At 37.1% G+C, this 20,789-nt stretch overlaps 1 pseudogene; it reads left to right on the top strand.

Annotated features, from left to right (window-relative positions):
• Nucleotides 1-1,825: 1,825 nt before the first annotated feature.
• LOC110202539 (vomeronasal type-2 receptor 26-like) overlaps nt 1,826-20,789 on the top strand; it is a 26,628-nt pseudogene continuing 7,664 nt past the window's right edge.

The following is a 20,789-nucleotide window of genomic DNA, read 5'->3' as shown; positions in this document are numbered from 1 at the left end:
AGGATAGGATCTGACTGGATTTCTTTCCTCTTCAGATGTAGACCACTGTGAGAAGTGCCCAGAAGATGAGTATGCAAATAAGAAAAGAGATCACTGCTTCCCAAAGGTTGTGACCTTCCTAGATATTGTAGAACTTTTGGGGACAACATTAGCATTAATAGCTGTTTTCTTCTTTCTCCTGACAACCCTGGTTCTCTGGGTGTTTATGAAGTTTCAAGAAATTCCCACAGGCAAGGGATATAATATCTTTATATCTAGGTCAGATATCCATTCTGACCTTATCTTGCCAAATGGTATAAAATTTGTCAGACTGATTATCAGTTTTCTCAACAATTTTTACCAAATAATGAATTATTATCCCCAAAATTTCAAACACAAGTTTACTGTAGTCATTTCCTGCTGTAAATGGTATAACTACTCAGTTCCACTTATCTACCTTTCAATTTCTTAGGCAGGACTCAATAATTTTGATAGTTACAATTAGTTTATAATATGGTTTAATATAATGTAGTTTAAGACTTGGAAATGCTAAATTTCCTTCCTTTTACATTTTTCATTAGTTCCTTGACATTATTTTCCCAAATAAATTTTGTTATAATTTTTTATAATTAACTAAAGAAACATTTGGTAGTTTAATTGGGATGGAATTGAATCTATAAATTAGTTAGATTAAATTGTCATTTTTATTATATTGGCCTTGCTACCAATGAACAATTGATACTTCTTGAATTATTTAAACAGTTATATTTGCATAAAAAGGGTTATTTTTATAATTTCATTCACACAGTTTCGGGGTTTGTCTTGGCAGGTGTATTCCCAGCAGTTTTCTACTGTCTAGCATTGTTTTAAAGGTGGTATCTCTTAGTATCCCTTCTTGCAGGGTTCTGTTTGTGATATACAGGAACATTGGCGATTAATGTGGATTTGCTTTCTAACCTGCTACTTTGCTAAATTTATTGTTTCAACTAACTTTTTAGTTGAGTCTTTGGGATTTCCCAATTATATCACTACATTGTCTGCAAAAAAGAGATAGTTTTATCACCTCATTGTCTATTCTGATTTCCTTGTATTTCTTTTACATCTCTTATTGCTATTGCTAGGATTTCCAATACAATATTGAATAATATTAGCGACAGTGGACATCCTTGTTTCACTCGATCTCATTGGGAAGGCTTCTAGCTTACCCCCATTACAAATAATGCTTGCTGATGGTTTTAGATAAATGAGGACTTTTTAAATCAATTTAAGGAAAAATCAATTTATACTTATACTTTCAAATGTTCTTAATAGAAATGAGTGTTGTACTTTATCAAAACCTTTTCTGCATCTATTGATATAATCATATTTTAAACTTTCATTATTGACATAATCAATTATATTCATAGTTTACCCTATGTTAAACTCTCAAAGCTCTTTACATGTGTTACCTTCTTTGAAACTCAAAAAAACCCTATGAGGTAAGTGCTATTATTGTTCCTGTGAGATCTGCTGGGAAACGGCACGGAGAGGTTCAAAACGTGTTATTCCACTTCTGTTTTTCCCTTGGATGCAGAGACACAGCTGGAGATGCTCCAAGCAAGGACAGTCCCCAGAGCTCCTGATGATCCCAGATGTCTCTCTGCTGGCTGGGGAGGGAGTGTATCTAGATATCCATATCTAACTACAATGGCTGTCGAGTATCCAGAGGAGCCTTACAAATTCAGCCTTTGAACTTACATCATTGTCCTTGTCCTAGACAAGGTCTTTACTTGTGTTCATTTGTGTTTCCTCAGTTATAGATGGAGGACTGCACTGGACATCAGCTATATTTCAGTTGCTGGTCAGCTCCCCATCAGTCAATGACTCAAGCAGTTGACTTTGCTCTGGTCGAGGAAGCTCCTTTGCTTCTCCCAGGTTTGAGGCTTTGGCTGATGGTCAGGGAGATGTTGCTTCTCATTCATAGAGTCACTTTCTGGATGCTTTTTACCCTGGTCTGGACACTGCTTCTGCAGCTTCCTGCTTCAGTGTGCAGGAGTGAGAAGCTCTTCTGCTTCTCCAAAATCAGCCCCAGCCTCACCAGAGATGGGGACCTGGTGATTGGAAGCTTTCTCCCTCTGTATTCAGTGAGAGTGAGTAGTTTTGCAAGAGCAGAAGTTTTTACAAGTCAGCCCAGCAAGGACTGCAGGAGTTATCAGTAAGTACCTCTCTGTATAAAGGTGTTAATTTTAAGTGAGTTGACTTTTCAAAGCATTCTGTTTTTAAAGAAAGGGAAACAAGGAAGCCCCAGTTACTATGCCCAGTGATACTCTAATCCTTCTATCCCCTCCCCAACTTTTGCTTTTGCAAAGCAATGATCATCTCTCCAATTGTCTTACAAAGCTGAAGATGGAGAATATTCTTTCTCTCTATCTTTCACTATTTTCTGTCTATATCATTGTCTCTTTTGCTCTGTTTCTGTCTGTTCCTCTCTGCCTTTGTTTCTGTCTCTGTCTATATCTCTATATATCTTTTGCCCTCAGCTCTGTCTCTATGTATTTTCTCTCCTGCACTTCTTCCTTCCACAGGAGTCTTGCCTCTGAGAAGCTCCATTGATAAGAGTCACTAGGATTCACTATAATTTATTCCTCCACCTCCCATATTCTGACCCTCAATGTCCATACTGACACTATAAATCCAGGTCTTTGTGTTCCAGACTATAGAACCCTAACAAGGATGTCTAGGTTTCAGCTGGGAACTGGGTGACCATTAGTGTTTCATTTCGTGGGATAGCAGAGGTAGGTTTGGGAACCAGCTAGGGTAAAACTGAATCCTTAGGGATGTAAAACACTGATGATGAAATATCTGTCATATTTGGAGATATCTGAAGTGCCCTGATTTTCCCTTAAGTGATGCATGAGTATTTGGTCTTTATTTTTCAAGTAAGGTTCTGCTGAGCTCAAAGCAGGAGACAAACTGGAACTGGATCTTACTTGCAGAATTTTATTAGACTATGTGAACATTGTTCTCATAGCCAGGCTGACACTGAAATGTTGTCTGGGCTCTGCTCCTAGTGCATCATGAGGAGTAAATACAGCAGGAGCCCTGTGTCTGGCAGTGCAGCTTCAGATGTAAACTTCTGTGAGTCTGCCCATCATGAACTGGGGTAGAAGTGGTGGGGTCCAGACTTGAACACACACACACACACGTACACACACACATTTCTCCTTCACAATGTTTCATTCCAAGCAGCTTCACTGTAAGGTGGATGAGAGCTTAGAGAGTGGTAAAGGATTGTGGAATAGGGTTATGGGAGATGGATTGTGGAAAAAGGCAAATGGTGCTTGTCAGATTGACATTCAGACTTCTCCCTTTGGATCTGCCTGCACACCTCTTGCATCTCTCTGTCTGTCTCTCATTATAGAAGTACCTTTGCATTTCTCTATTTCACTTTTGTGTCCCCCTCCCCCTCCTCCCTAACTGTGCAAAATGATTCTGTTACTTAGAGTCAAAAAGATCTGAATCTTGGCTCAGACATTTACTAGATTTGTGATGCAGAGCAAAACACTCAATGTCTCTATGCTTTTCTGTGGATAATAATGGCATCTACTTCCCAGGGTTCTGGTGAGGATCAAATCATATCACACGTATTTGCAAACGTTAATACAAGGCACTGTGAGTAGATGACACTATGCTCGGGTGAGCTATATGAATGTTAGCTCTTATATTCTTACTCATTTATATTTCTCAATTATTTCAAGATGGTCAGTGTCCTTTCCTCTTCCTTCATTATTCTTCACCTGGCAGGGTTGATGATGGTTGGCATCATAGGGGGAAAATATTCCTGGTCACTATGTAGTTTAGACCAAGTTGCTGCTGTGAATCAAATGTTCTTTTTATCTCTATGTTGCCTTTGATCAACTTTCCTTATGAGCCACGGTCCTGGGTGGATACAAAAAAGCTTATTCTGCAATTGCCTCATTCTGATTGCAGAGAATGTGAGTGACCTAGAAAGAAATCAACCAATTCAACTGGCATTTATTAAGCACCTCCTGTCCTGTGCTGACTGTGGGGATACTAGAATAAGAATGCGATCATCCCTGTCTTCAGTGGAGGGAACATATTGATATATAAATATGAACAGAATATAACTAAAATGAATACCAGGTGTGGAAGGCACTACCTGTGGAGAGGGCCAAGAAAGGCTTTGTGAGGGGTGTGCCTTTGGGCTTGGGGGACAGCTGATTTTAAAAAATGGGAACAATGGACACAGCATCTCAAATTCTGAGAGATCTGGCAGGCAACTTCTCACGGGGGAAAAAAGAGGTGCTTCTTGAAGATAAAATCAGTTTGGACAAGAACACAAGAGTGAAGGGGCAGATTGAGGAATTCTCTTCTCAGCTCCTGCCTCCAGGAAAACTGCACTGGTTGTCCTTGAAAGTAGGATCTGACAGGGGCAGCTAGGTGGCGCAGTGGATACAGCACCAGCCCTGAAGTCAGGACGACCTGAGTTTAAATCCGGCCTCAGACCAAACACTTGACATGTACTAGCTGTGTGACTTTGGGCAAGTCACTTAACCCCAATTGCCTCACTTAAAAAAAAAAAAGTAGGATCTGACAGAGAAACATTCCCAGATTGTAAATCTTTTAGAGAATATTGGCATGAATAGGACAGATCTTTGCTGTGGATTTTCTGGTTAAAAAATGGGTTAGATGTGGCAGTCTTTTAGGTGACTTTGACTTTCTGCACTTCTACATCTTTAATAGCAAAGAAACTAGTGGAAAGACAGGTTCTGGTTTTCAAATGAAGACACAGAGAGAACTATGTGTATGAATTTGGCAGGCTTCCAATTTCCTAATCTGCCTCTGATCCCTGTTCATGTAGTTCTCTCCTCAATGATAATGATGATATTTTAAATAGCTCACCCATACATAGTGCCACCTACTCACAGTGCCTACAAAGTGCCACATAGTTCCCAATACTCCTGTTATATGTTTTCCAATTATTAAGTGATTTGAGCCTCAAACCACCCTGTCAGAGAGGTGCTATTATTATCCCCATTTTACAGATGAGGAAACTGAGAGAAACAAAGGTTAAATGACCTGCCCAGGGTCACATAGCTAGTAAGAGTTTGGGACTGGATTCCCAGTTAGGTCTTCCTGACTCCTGGCCAGTAGCCATCTCCATGGTGCCACCTAGCTGCCTGCTGCTTTATACCCATTCCATGAACACCAAAAGGGCAAGAAAGAAAGAAACAAGAATTTATTCACTGTGTATTATTATACTCTTTTCAAATATTACATCATTTAGTCCCCACAATAGCCCTGGTAATGATTATTATCACTATTTTAACTGATGAGGAAATTGAGGAAGACTGAGGTTTGAGTTGCTCAGGATCCAAGGCTGGATTTAAGCACAGAAGCCAGTCTCGGCAATCTATTCATGCAGAGAGTCTCCTGGATTTTTTCAGTCTTTCCTTTGAATTCCTAGTGCCTACAACCACCCTTTGCACATACCAGATGTTTAATAAATGCTTGCTGGCTGATTAAAGCTCATCTTTTGAGAGTTATGACAAAATCTACAAGCCTTCCCTTATGACTCCATTTGAAGTGAATCTCCCCTTACTCATCATTCCTACATTTTTTCTCTACTATATATGTGCACATATTCCCTGCTACCTTGTATTAAACACATGTGGCCATTTCTTGCCTCTCTTACTTTATTGTGGAGCCTTCACTGAAATAATCACATTGGCTCAGTATTTATTAGTTGAATAAATGAATATTCAAATTAGGAGTTGAATGTAGATAGCCAGAAACATCATAGGAATCCTGTTAAGGGAGCAGTACAAGAGTGAGGGAGCCTGTTATTAGCAATCAGCTTGGTGCAGAAAGGTACAACAGAGGATAGAGGGACAGGCCTCAAGTCAGGAAGATTATGTTTAAATCCAGTTGCAGACATTTACTGGCTGTATGACTCCGGAAGACCTCACCTCTGTTTCCCTTGGTTTTCCACTTGTGAAATGAGGATAACAGCAGCATATATCTCCCAGGGCTGTTGTGAGAATCACATGAGATAGTCATTGTAAGTTGCTGAGCAGAGTGCCTGGCAACATATAAATGTTAGTTACTATCATTGTTACTGCTGTTATTAGAAATACAAAATGACCTGGAGTGCTTCATTTTGACCATCACGTAACTGAGAAAGCTTTCCTTCTGAAATGAATTTTCTCTTCAGGCTTTGTTAGTGGTTTCTGATTCTCTCCCCTTCAGGTGGCTGCACAAAAACTACCAGCAGGCCATGACCATAAGGTTTGCTGTGGAGGAGATCAACAGGGACCCTGTTCTCTTGCCCAACATTTCTCTGGGATTCCAGGTGTACAAAGCCTACCACAGTGAGGAGAGGACCTTGGAGAGCTCCCTGCGGTGGTTGACAGGAGGGGGTCAGCTAGTCCCTAACTTCAGCTGCAGAGGGCAGGACAAGTCTGTGGCTGTCATTTTGGAGGAGCCACATCAGCTCTGTCTGTCCAGATGGGGACCCTGCTGGAGCTCTACAAGTATCCACAGGTGGGTGATATTGGGCCTCCTACCTTCTAAACCTTTATCAGACCACTCCTGCTTAGGAGAGAATGGATGGACCTCTTATTGACTACATCCAGATTGCACACAAAGAGTAGAATAAGAGCTACTTAACCCCGTGGAGGTTTCAGGTAGGGTAGGATTCAACACTTAGAGAGTGCCCACTCTGTGCCAGGCTCTGTGCTAAACCCTCTTACAGACATTATCTCACTTGATCCTCCCAACAGCCTTATGAGGCAGGTGCTGTTATTCTTCCCAACTAAAGGAAACAAAAATCAGGTGACTTGCCCACAGTCACCCCACCAATAAGTGTCTAAGGACACATTTGAACTCAGATCTTCCTGATTCCAGATTCAATGGTCTATTCACTGAATCCAAAACCTGCTTCATATGTGGCAAAAGAGACTAAGAAGAATCCATCATACTTAGCAGAAGAACCAGAAGAAAAGAGCATCAAAAAAAAAAAAAAAGAGAAGATAGGACATAAAGGAGAAGAGCATGATCAACAGTATCCAAAGCTACAGAGAAGTCAACATGGAGGAGGATTTCAGAAAGTCCATTTGATTTGTCAATTAAGGGATCATAGGTGACTTCGAAGGGAGCAATTTCAGATACAGACTTCAGGTGTTATATTGTTGAGGGGAAGAAGAAAGTGAGAGGAGAGGAAAAGGAGAAGCTGAATATAAATGAATTCGTTAAGGAATTAATCCATGAAGGGGAGGCAAAGTATAGGGCAACAGCTACCAGGATTAGTAGGACCCAGTGAGCTTGTTTCTAGGATTTGAAATGAGGGACACGAGCATATTTGTAAGTAGCTGGGAAATAGCCAGTAAATAAAGAGAGATGACAGAGAAAGCAATCTGGTGAAGATGGAATTGGATAGGATCAAGGGTGTTCAGAGAAGTTCACCTTTTTAACAAGAGGCTACCTCCTCACCTTATACAGAGGTGAAAGAGATAGTAAGGGAAGGTACGTGGTTCTTTTACTTTATGAGGAGTGGAAAGGGAACTCATTAAAAAATGACAGATTTTTTGTGAAATACGAGGAACGGTCATCAGTTGAGAAGGTGGGTGAAAGGAATGCTGTAAGAGACTTTAAGAAGGCTGACATCTACATAGTACTTTCCGGTTTGCATTTTACTGTACAAGGATAAGGTGCTGGCACACAATTAGCACGACATGTTTTAGCTATTATGTTTATTAGACGTAGTGCCTATTTGTTCCTCCCAACAGACTTGGAAGGTAGGTGCTATTGTTATATCCATTTTACAAATAAAGAGGCTAAACTATACAAAGAATAATTGACACCCAAGGTTTGAACTCAGATCTTCCTGATTCACTGTGCCACCTTCCTGACATTCAATGAGAATTTTTGTCATTTTAGCCAGTGAGATAGGGAAACAATAAGAAAGTGTAAAATATGTGTCTTACTAAAATGAGTTGTTTTTTTACTCCAGTTGAGTTGTTTAATAAGAAGAGTCTGTAGAAGATCCAGTCAGCACATTTTCTTATTTTCTCCAACTCCCTTCAAGAGCATGCAAATAGAAACAAAAGTAATTCAAAATTGGGGCCTGCCAAGGGAAAATCAGTGCTAGAACAGTCAGTAGTGAACATCGTAGAGTGGAATTCAATCACCAATGAGATGAAATAGAGCAGTGAGAAGAGAGTGGCCAAAGTGGAGCTGATAGACAGGGAAAGATAATCTCCAGATTATCAGTATTCTTCCTAAAATAGTGCTTGTAAAGAAGCTATTAAAGGATATTTGAAACATCAAAATAACCACATTTGTGCACACAAAAGGACTTTTAATATCTAAAAATTATTGTTTCCAAAGGTCTGTGAACAAAGTACACATATAAAGTAAAATATATATTTCTGTGTCAAAGCGGAAATCATTTAATTGTCTAATTTTATCTTATTTTATTTATGGAGTAAAACAAGCATTTCCTCAACATAGCGCAATAAAAAAGATGATTGCACAGGAACCTGCCAGTCCACCATGTACAACTTCCTATTCCCTTCGAATATACAACAAAGTTATCTTGCAAATTTTTTGTTTCTTCCCTCCCCAATCCTTGCCCTAGAGATGGCCACCATTAGACATATTTAGACATATACATAATATATATGTATAAAATATATTACATATATATGTACACATATGGAAAATTATTCTACACATACATCTATTTATCATTTCTTTCTCCAAATGCTGATAGTGTCTTACTTCACATGTCTTTTATAGTTAATTTGGGTGTTTATAATAGGCAAAATAATCTACTCACTTAAAGTCAGTCTTAAAACAGTACTGCTGTCACTGTTTAAAATATTCTCTGAATTCTGCTCATTTCACTCTTCATTATGTGATGCACATTCTCCATGTTTTTATGAGATGATTGAACTCATCGTTTCTTATATAGCACAGTAGTATTCCATCACAATTGATGGGTAGATCTGCAATTTCCAGTTCTTTGACACCAGAAATAGACCTGCTATAAACATTTTAGAACATACTGGTTTTTTCCACTTTTCTTTAATCATATTTGGAAATAGACATGGTGGTAGCATTGCTGGGTAAAAGGGGATAGGCAGTTAAATAACTCGTTGGGCATAATTCTATATGGCTCTCCAAAATGGTTAAATAAGTTTACAATTCCTCCAACAATGAATTAGTTTCCCAATTTCCCCTCAACTTTTGTCACTTTCCCTTTCTATCACTTTAGCCAATATGGTATGTGTAAAGTGATATCCCAAAGTAGTTTTAATTTGCAATTTCTAGTCAATAATGATTTAGAACATTTTTTACATGACTATTCATCATTTTTATTTCTTTACTGGAAAACCGCCTATTCATACCCTTTGACCATTTATCAATTGGGTAATGACTCATTTTTATAGATTTGACAAAGTTCTTTAGAGAGTTGAGATATGAGACCTATTTTCCAGAAACTGTCTATAAAAATTTTCCCCAATTTTCTGCTTTCCTTTTCATCTTGGCCACATTTGTTTTACTTATACAACAACTTTTAATATAATGTAATCAAAATAATCTATTTTACACCTAACTCTGTTCTCTCTAACTCTTGTTGTCATAAATTGTTCATTTGCCCATAGGTCTAATAAGTGATACGTTCCATGTTCTTCTAATTTTCTTGTAATATCTTTCTTTATATCTAGGTCATGCATCCATTTTCACCCTATCTTGGTAAATGGTGTAAGATATTGATCTAGCTCAGTTTCTGCCATATGGTTTCCAGTTTTCCCAACAGTTTTTTACCAAATAATGAATTATTATCCCAAAATCTTAACATTTGTCAAATACAAGGTTATTATGTTTATCTATTTCTGTAAATTGTATGTCTACTCTATACACTAATCTACCTGTTTATTAGCCAGTAACAGATAGCTTTGATAATTACTGCCTTATAATATAGTTTAAGATCTAGTACTGCTAAATCTCCTGACTTCACATTTTTTTCATTAATTCCTTTGATAGTCTTGATTTTTTGTTCTTCCAGATGAATTTTGTTATTATTTTTCCTAATTTAATAAAATAAATTTTGGTATCTTATTTGAGATCACACTGAATCTATAAATTATTTTGGTAATATTGCCATTTTTATTATATTGGCCCTTCCTACCATGAATAAGTAATATTTCTCCAATTATGTAAACATAATTTTACTTGTATAAAGAGTTTTATTCTTTTTAAATATAATTCCTGGGTTTGTTTTGGCAAGTGTACTCCCAGGTATTTTATACTGTCTAGAGTTATTTTAAGTGGGGTATGTTTTCTTATCTCATTGTGAGGTTTTGTTTGTGATATATAGGAGAGCTAATGATTTATGTGGATTTACTTTAAAATTTCCTACTCGGCTAAAATTATTAATTGTTTCAACTAACTTCTTACTTAAGTCTTGGGGATTTTCCAAATATATCATCATATTGTCTGCAAAAGAGACAGTTTTATTACCTCATTCCCCATTTTGATTCCTTCAATTTCTGTTTCTTCCCTTATTGCTATTACTAGGATTTCTAATAAAATACTGAATAATGTTGGCGACAGTAGGCAACCTTGTTTCATCTTCCTGGGAAAGTGTCTAATTTATCTTCTTTGCAAATAATGCTTGCTGATGGTTTTACATAAATGTTTTTTTTTATCAATTTAAGAAAAAAATCCATTTATGCCAATACTTTCAAGTGTTTTTAGTAGAAATGAATGTTGAACTTTATCAAAGGCTCTGCATCTACTGATATAATTATATGATTCTTAAACTTTTATTATTGATGTAATCAATTATGTCAATAGCTCTCCTTATGTTAAACCATCCATGCATCCCTGGTATAAATCCTACTTGATCGTAATGTACAGTCTTTGTAAGGTATTGCTGTAATCTTTTAGCTAGTGCTTTATTTAGGATTTTTGCAACCACATTAATGAAATCAGTCTATAATTTTCTTTCATTGTTTTTACTCTTCCTAGTTTAAGTATCAGTATATTTGTTTCATAAAAGGAGTTTGGTATGATCTCTTCTCTAGTATTACAAATAATTTACTTAATATTGGAATCAGCTGATCTTTAAGTGTTTGATAGAATTCACTTTGAAATCCAGCTGTTGCTGGTGCTTTTCTCTTAGGAAACTCATTTGTGGCCTATTCAATTCCTTTTCCAAAACACACCTATTTACATATTTGATTTCCTTTACAGTTAATCTAAGCAATTTACATTTTTGTAAATATTCTTCCTTTCACCTAAATTGTTAAATTTATTGGCATATTATTGAGCAAAACAACTTCTAATTGCCTTAATTTCATCATCATTGGTGATATATTCACCCTCTTAATTTTTGATACTTGTAATTTGGTTTTCTTCTTTTTAAAAATCAAATCAATTGTTTATCTAGTTTTTGTTTGTTTTATTTAAAAACTCCCAGTTTTATTTATTAATACAATGTCTTTTTTTAACTTTCAATTGATCTTTGTTTGTGGAGGAACTCTGGAGAACCTGGAAATTTCTGATCTACTTCTCCATCTTCTCAGAACACATTCCCAAACTGATTTTAAATGTAACTTTTATACATGAAAAAGCCACCGGGGTTTTTTGGCCCTAACAAATATGTGCAATACATACATGATGGAAGGGTTTTGTTTTCATAAAAATTAATGCCACCACATGATGAAACCCTAACTCTTATTATAACACCTGACTCTGGGCCAAGAAAAAATATAACAGTATATTTGGGAAGGAGGGAGAAGACCTTCTAGGTGAAGCAGTGATAACTGAAGAATCAGAAAACTCCTTCATTACCAAGCAAGTAACTAAATAAGGAGGATAAAAATGGAGATCTGGGTGGGTTAAAATTCCCCTATAACAGAGAGCTTATTCTAAAAACCACAGCATTTATCCATGGAGAAAGGACTACTTGATGAGAGTTTGTAATTTCCCACAATTCTATCATTACTACAATAGTCATAGAATTTAACATTTCCCACGCTTTTTCCTACTGTCCAGCTCAGCTTTGGCTCTTTTGATCCAATCCTCAGTGACAAGGCCCAGTTTCCTTCTCTCTACCAGATGGCTCCCAGAGACTCCTCCTTGCATCGAGGTGTGGTCCAGTTACTGGTACATTTTAAATGGACCTGGGTCGTTCTGGTGACCACAGATGATCTCAGGGGTGAGGAATTCCTTCGCGAAGTGACAGGGGAGATGACAAAGCATGACGTCTGTACACCCTTGACAGAGAAGATCCCTGTCAGTGAGAGATCACATGAAGAAACACAGCTGCTTCATACCCCTAGGATTGTCGAATCTCCAGCTAGGGTAGTTGTAGTTCATGGTGATACAGACTCATTAATGGTTCTCAGATATTCACAAATGCCATTTGTTCCAACATCCAAGGTGTGGATCACCACTTCTCACTGAGACATCACCATGAGACCCTACTATTTTGATAGTCACACTCTCAGTGGAGCACTCACATTTACGTACATGACCAGTGAGGTTCCTGGTTTTAAGTCTTTTCTCAGGACGGTGAACCCTAATAAAGCCCCAGAGGACATCACACTTAAGGAGTTCTAGTTGTCCACTTTCCGGTGTAAGGATGAGAATCAAAAGCAAGAGCTAGAGCAGTGTGACCCAAATGCTGCACTGGAGGCTTTGCCTACATTCCCTTTTGACCTGGCTGTGTCTGACCTCTGTTACATCATCTACAATGCAGTGTATGCTGTGCCTTGGGCCCTTCATACAAAGCTTCTGATGAAATCAGAGATTGCATCTGAGGAAGCTGGAGAGAGCTGGGTGCCTCATCCCTTGCAGGTAAGTTTCCTTTAGAAACTGGTCTTGTCCATTCCTGATTCTTGATATTTTGACCATGGAACTTATAGTACAGCCTTCTCTCACAGAATTTCTGAACTCTACAAGTGATCTGACAAGGACAGCATATAGTGAAGCCACCACAGAACTCAAAAAGTGGAAATTATGTCTTTCTCCATTCATTTCATGGGACTTTTAGCCTTTGGTAAATGTTGGTCCCATTGTTATCATATCTTGAACTTTGGTCACCTAAAATTGTGGATTTTATTTTCAGATGAACCATTATTTATTGTTTAAAATTGCCTCACCCAACATAAGCTTATGAAGATGACTTTTTGAACCCATGAAACACTTTCTTTTTATATATTTTATATTTCATTTTATTAACCCTAATTTCAATTTCTCCCTTTCACTTTTAGGATCAAATTGAAATCCTCTCTTTTGTATTCAAAGCCCTTCAACATCTGCCTTACCCCATAATTTTCCAGTCTTCTTACATCTTAAACCTCACTATCATGTAATCTGAGGTTGAGTGACACTGTGCTCTTTACAGTTTCTCACACAAAATACTCCATCTCCTACTACAAATATTTTCATTGATTGTCACACATATTTGATATTTTCTCTCTTCTCCTTTTCTCTTTCTTTGAATTTTTCTCACTCCCTGAAAAGGTGGACACATATAGTAAGGTCAACCAGACTCTCCTGCAGATGACTTTCCTCTATCTCTCCCTTCTCTACCTCATCTCAGTCCTACTTTTCCATTTATCCTTTTGCTTTGTGCTCCTGTCCTGCCAATGCTTTGTGGCTCAACTTTTGATGTATATACTCCTTTCTCTCTTATGCCAAACCTCAGACTCCCAGTTCCAACTTGCTCAGTGGTTTTATACAGATTGCAGGTGGTATAACCATATCCCTTAGTCAATCCAAAGAATCTACCTTATTTTGACCCTGACTTTGAGTAGAGACTATAGCCAGTGGGAGCTTTGGGGAAAAAAAAGAGGTAATTAAATTAACAAAAAAAATTTACTGAATGAGAAAAAAATAATAATAAAATTCATTTGTAAGAGCAAGAATAACAAAGGAACTAATGAAACAATGTACAGGAAGAAAGATTAGCAGTACCACATTGTAAATTGTATCATAAGGCAGTAAAAATCAAAACTACCTGGTACTGCCTAAACAATGGAAACATAGATAAATAGAAGAGAGTGGACATACAATTTACCATAGCAAATAAATATAGTATCCTTGTATTTGACAAGTGTAAAGACTTCATATTTTAAGATAAGAATTCATTATTTGGTAAAAATTGTTGGGAAAACTGGAAAGCAATATGGCAGAAATTAGGCACAGGCCAGTATCTTACACTATTTACCAAGATAAGGTCAAAATGGACATAATGTCTAGATATGAAGAGATATATTACAAGAAACATTAAAGAACATGGAACATATTACATATGAGACTTATGTATAGGCAAATAATGTATGAATAAATAAAATGGAGAGAAAAGAGTGAGGTATAAAATGTATAATTTCAATTACATTTATTTTAAAAAAGGTTTTATACAAATAAAACAAATAACAAGGATCAGAGGGAAAGCAGAAAATTGAGGGGGAAAATACAGATAATTTATCAGATAAAGGTCCCATATAAAAATACATAAAGATCTGTGAAATCTATAAACATGTGAGTCATTTCCCAAATAATAAGTGGTCAAAGGATATGAACAGGCAGTTTTGTAATGAAGAAATCAAAACAATTTATAGTCATATGAAAAAATGTTCTAAATCCTTATTGATTAGAGAGATGCAAATTACCTAGGGGTGTCATTTTACACTTATCAAATTAACTAACATGCTTGAAGAGGAAAGCAACAAATATTGGAGGGAATGTGGAAAAATTGGGACATGTTCATTGTTGGTGGAATTCTGAACTGATGCAACATTTTGAAGAGCATTCTGAAATTATGCCCAAAGAGTTATTAAACTGTCTATACCCCTTGGCCCAGCAATAGCACTACTAGGTCAATTTCCAAAGATGATTAGGGAAAAAAGAAAAGAACCTATATGTTCTAAAATATTTGTGGCAGCTCTCTTTGTGGTGGAGAAGAACTGGAAATTTCAGGGATGCCCATCCAATGGGGAACGGTTGAACAAGTTGTGGTATGTGATTGTCATGAAATACAATTGTGTTATCAGAAATGAAGAGCTCAAAAATCTTAGAAAACACTGATAAATTTGCAAAACATAATGAAAAGTGAAATGAGCAGAACAATGGCAAGGTTGTAAACAGTAACATCAATACTGTTTTAAGGACAATGTTAAGTGAATAAGTCATTTTGTCTATTATAAATACCCAAATTAATTATAAAGGCCATATGAAGAAAGACACTACCTGCATCCAGGGAAAGAATTAATAAACAGAAGTATATAAAGAATAATTATCATATTTATGTTTGCATGCATGCATATGCACACACACTTTTTTTTTCTTTAATGTTAACCATCTTTGGGGCAGAAAAAAAGGCCAAAAAATAATTTACATGATAATTGTATTGCATATTTAAAAGGAATAGCAAGTTGTACATAATAAATTTGGAGCTTCATGTGCAATCATCTTTTTATTATACTATGTTATAGAAATGCTTGTTTTATTCCATAAATTAAAATACAATTTTTTAAAAAAAGAAAGAAATGTGGGTGAGAGGGAATAAGGTTCATAATGAGGATGAAGACCAGAATTGGGAGTACTCAGACACTGGGAAAGATGGAATGATAAAAGTTGGGGATAAAGGAAAGAGGGAATAAGGATAATAGAAAGTTGCAGTTGATGAACATGCAAGTGGCACACTTGCTAGTAATAATTGTAAGGTCAAGAATCATGACCATTTCTGTGTGTAACCAAGGATGAGACAATGGCGAATGAATAGATTAAGGGATATTAAGGGATATATGAGGCTATCTATAGGTCTCTGTCATTCCTCCCAATATGAAAAATGAAATGGAAAAAAGATAAAAGACTGTAATCCCTGAGCTCTTTCCTTAGGAAGAAAAAGAATATTCTGGGGTCAGGAAATGACAACCAGCAAGATTTGGATTGAGTGATAAATGTGGATATCATGAAGGTAAAAGTAAAAGTTGCTTAATCAAAGTGGTTGAGGGAGGATCTGGAAGTGGCAATGGGGAATATTCTGATTCCTATACCATGATAAGTAAATCAGGAGATACAAAAGAGTAGTTAGAACTGGAAAGGGGAACAAAGAAATCAGTGTTTTCACAATGGATCCTTTTCTCAGTGAAGGCTAGAAGATGAAATTAATCATAAAGTAGTAAGTTTAAGATGAAAAGAAGTTTGTTAATTATGGGACAAGTATTCCAAAGGGCACAGTGAGAATGTATACTAGATAGCTGCTGTTCAGAGACCTTTAAACTCAAAATCTACAGACACTGAGGAGCAGGGAAAGGCATCAGGATCTAACAAAACTTATTGTTCAATTTGATTATTTATAATTGGTGCTCTACCTTGTTGCTTTTGAATATATCCCTTCCAAGGACATATTCTAGCCAGGAGCCAAATCTCACTAAGATCACGGCATTTCCAAAAGCACCTCCTTTCTAGGCAGACAGATTACCCTACAAAAACAATTTCCTTTTCTAATTATGTTGACCCCTTTTAGGTTTCATGAGGAATAAGAAAAGTAATGATGACAATTAAGAATAATAGCTATCATTTTTATAGCCCTTTAAAATATAATTGATATATTAGACTATTAGAAGTTTTTACCTCAGCCCAAAGACTTAGAGCTAATAAGTGGGTGAGGCAGAATTCCAGCTCACATGTATCATCAATTCAAACATGGGCACAAACCTCAGCTGACCAGCCCCAACATCTCTGGCAGAATGCATAGGTCTTACTTCTGAGAGAGCCCTGGCCTCAGACACCAAGAAATGACAGATTTCTCTTCCCTTTCAGCTCCACTCCTTTCTGAAGGACCTTCAATTTAACAACAGTGCTGGTGATCAGGTGTCTATGGATGAGAAAAGAAGCTCTGAGGCTCAATATGACATTAGGAACTATGTCTCCCTTCCTAATGGTACTGAACTCCTGGTGAAAGTGGGTGAATCTATCCCCAAGGCTTCTTCTGGTCAAGATTTCACAATATGTGAAGAAGCCATCAACTGGGGATGGTTAGATTCAAAGGTCAGAGATCATTTGCATATCAATTTACAAGTTCAGTCATAAGAACACATCTCATTCTAATTACCTCCCTAAACATTCCATATTTATGCATAGAAAATATCACTCACCTTGTTTTTCATTTTTGCCTTTAAGACAAATTTTTAGATAAAAAAAAGGGAAAACAAGCAATCAGGTATGTGTTTCAAAACACGGCAATATTTAGCCTCATAGGAGACAGAAGAAAGGACTTTTAAAAATCAATTTGTCCACCCTTTTTTTTTGACAGATAAGAAAACTGAGGCACTAAAAGCTTTTAACTTGCCCAAGGCCCTGTGCCCCCAAAGCCATTGATCTTATCCACTTCCCTGAATCTTCATGAATGGTGGTGAAATTTCTGCTCAGTTCAGTTGAGTTAAAATAAAATTTCATTCAGCTACTGGACCAAAGTTTTCTTTCTATTGAAATGAAATTTAGTGTGACCTAGATTTTTCTAATTTGGCCAAATATCTAAATGTCCTCTAATAAGTCTATGTCTCCATAGCACTCTAGCTCTTTTAAATCTCTGAACATTCTCATTCCAATTCATTCTCACACTGATGAGTCAGTGTCCTAGTGCAAGGCTGCAATCTCCCTGTTGGGACTCCTGCAGTAACCTGGAGGAGTCATGGTGATGTCTTTTATGAGTTGCTTCAAATTCCAATTTTTTTAATGTTTTTCCCAATATAAATTACCATGAATAAGCACTCCAGTACTGTTTGACTAATTAACATTAATTAATTTTTACAAAGGTATATTTACTGAGAAGATATAGCCAAAAAAAAAGGAAAGTTACAAACATTTCTCCCTTCTCTACATTTTGAAACAATGCCATGCCTATACCAATCCCGTTATACATATATTATATATATACATATGTATGTATATGTATGCATGTATACACACACATATATGTACATATACACATACACATATCCAAAACTTAAAATAGTTTGTAAAAGAATAGTTATCCATATTCAACATCACCACTGGACAAATCACTGGTTCTTATATTGTTGGACTTGGGTCTCGCTTCTCAGAGCTTCGTTGACTTCATGTCTGGTAAAAAAAAAAAATCTGGTGTAGGCTCTTATCACTGGATTTATGATCACTCACACTCCCAGGCTTGTAAGATCAAAATTTGCAAGATTTCTTCAAATAGAAGCAGAACAGAATAAATGCAAAGAGGCAAAACACAGGAGCCTGTGGTCACTGGCTACATGTTGGCATTGGGTGGAGAGGGCCCAAAGCCTTCAATCAACAACAGTATTACAGCATGTCTCTGACCCCGACAGAAAAAAAAAAAAGAGCCTGTGCCAATTACTGCCGTTTGAATGCATTCTCCATTCTGGTTGAGAAGCCAATCAAATAGCCCCTCATTTCCATAATGAGAGGAGTGCCAAAAAAAATATTGAGAATGTAAGATGATGCTTGTAATAGAAAACAAAACATTTTCATTACACGGTATTGCCCCTTTCTGGAAGCAAGTAGCCCAGCCTTTTCCACATGGACTGCCCACATGCAAAGGACAGCACTTTCCCTCTGGGTCTCATTAACCAGCTCCTGATTATGGGACAGTCAATTCACTCCCATCCTATAAGCTGATGGTTTTGCATACTAAAATATTAAATGTAATTTTGGATGACTGCCAACCTTTCACTCAGCAACTTGGGTCATTATCAATGCAATGATCCAGTGTATGTTTAGCAGTACAAAAATGCAAGTGTTCTAAGATCTCATGGCCCAAAGCTCTCATTTTACAAATGATAAAACTCAAGTACCAAAGGTTAAGAGTTTCAGCCAAATTTCCACAGATGGTGACAGAAATAAGACTAGAAAGGAGATCTCTTTAACATTAGTGATATTCATTTAACTTTCAACACTTCCATTAGGGATGTCCATTGACATGAAACAGGTATAATTATCAGAGTGGTTTTAGAGGACATATTTGCTTGGCCTGGACCATCCACCATAAATGTCCCTTTAGTAAATGGTGTTCTTTCCATTCCCTGTTAATGGCTTAGGTCCCCCGTTCTGTGTGCAGTGACAGCTGTCACCCTGGTTACAGGAAGACAACTATGGAGGAACAGCCTGTCTGCTGCTTCAGCTGTTCCCGGTGCCCAGAGGGGGAGATTTCCAGTGAAACTGGTAAGTGTCTATAAGGGGCTTCTTTTCTGGGTCCTTTAGTGCAGAACAGTGTGGAGTTGAGCTTTGGAGACATATACAATCTAAAGTAGCATCACTGCCCGAGTAGCCACAAGATAAGACAAAAAATCCATGAGAATATTTAGGGTGGCTTCTCTAAACTTATACATCTCTTATTTCTATAGAGCTACTTTGATTCTGCTTTCCTCAAAGAGCACAGCACCTTCTTTGATGAGGGCATGTCATACTGGGTGATCCTATGCTAATGTTAATGCTAATTGCATGCCTCAACCTCATTATCAATGTGTATATCCCTAGAAAGTATTTTTGAAAGGAATAGCAAGTTTTGCATAGCAGAGTCACAGTTTCATGTACAAATGTCTTTTTTAGTGTTCTGTTATGGAAACACTTGCTTTATTCCATAAATTAAAAATAAAATTTTTAATGGCATCTTTTTATTTGTGCATAAATTGGATTTAAGTGAGGCAGAGTTGCAAGAAGCCATTGACTTCACTCTCTCTTTCAGAGTCATCACAGTCCAATGGCAAGACAGAGTCAAAATGACTAGCAAAGGCTTGGGATGCAGTGGAAGACCTTGATAACTCCCACATACAACCAAGCTATAAACACTCAACAAAGGCTGCTTCGTCTGCCTTCATGGCCATTGGAACAAATTGTTCTTATCCTCCCATTCCATTGAGGGAGTCTTCACATTCTGGGGATAGATACCCCCTTAATTCACTGAAGGGTTTGAGATCCTTTGGTTACCATAAAACTGCTTGAGCCCATCTGCTGAAATGGCTTACCAGCCTATGGTCACCATACATGCTATACCTTCTTCGAGTGACAGATGAGTTAGGTGAGTCAGGTAGACACCAAACGTGGAAAGCATCCCTGAAAAGGGATCAGAAGCCCACACATCAGAGGTAGTAGTCTTCCTTGAATGCTACATACCCTACATCCATGGGATATAAACCCCTTCTCAGACTGTTGTTTTTTATTTAAAAATGAAGGAAAACACTAACTTTCAGGTAGAATTAGTGAAAATATTGATGTATTTTTATGCAGCCAAATTTGTGGACCTTCTGAAATCCTCCCACAAACCTACTTAGAGATTTGTGGACCCCAAGTTAAGAATCACTGTTCTAAAAACATACGTTGCAGACAAGATACCTCTGCCTGCATTGGTAATAAGAATAGCTGGTATTTGTATTGTTCTTTAATGCTCACAAAGCACTTTACAAATATTGTCTTATTTGTTCCTTACTACTAAGATGATATATGGTATTGTTTCCATTTTACACTTGAGGAAACTGACACAAGCAGAAGTTAAGTGATTTACCCAGGATCACTCAGCTAGTAAAGGTCTGAGGCCACATTTGAATTCAAGTCTTCCTGATTCCTTGCTATCTTCAAATGTCAGAGTAAAGACATGAGAAAGATTTACTATAATGGTGAAAGCACAACCTCATTTAAAGAAACAAAACAACAGAGGAGACAGAGCCAAGATGTCAAAGTAAAGGCAGGGACTTGCCTGAGATCTCCCCCAACTCTCCAAATATTTTTAAAAGTGACTC

The sequence above is a fragment of the Phascolarctos cinereus genome, unplaced genomic scaffold (genome assembly GCF_003287225.1).
Source record: "Phascolarctos cinereus isolate Bilbo 61053 unplaced genomic scaffold, phaCin_HiC Scaffold_4;HRSCAF=312, whole genome shotgun sequence".
Taxonomy (NCBI): domain Eukaryota; kingdom Metazoa; phylum Chordata; class Mammalia; order Diprotodontia; family Phascolarctidae; genus Phascolarctos; species Phascolarctos cinereus.
This window is presented reverse-complemented; position numbering and strand designations above follow the sequence as displayed.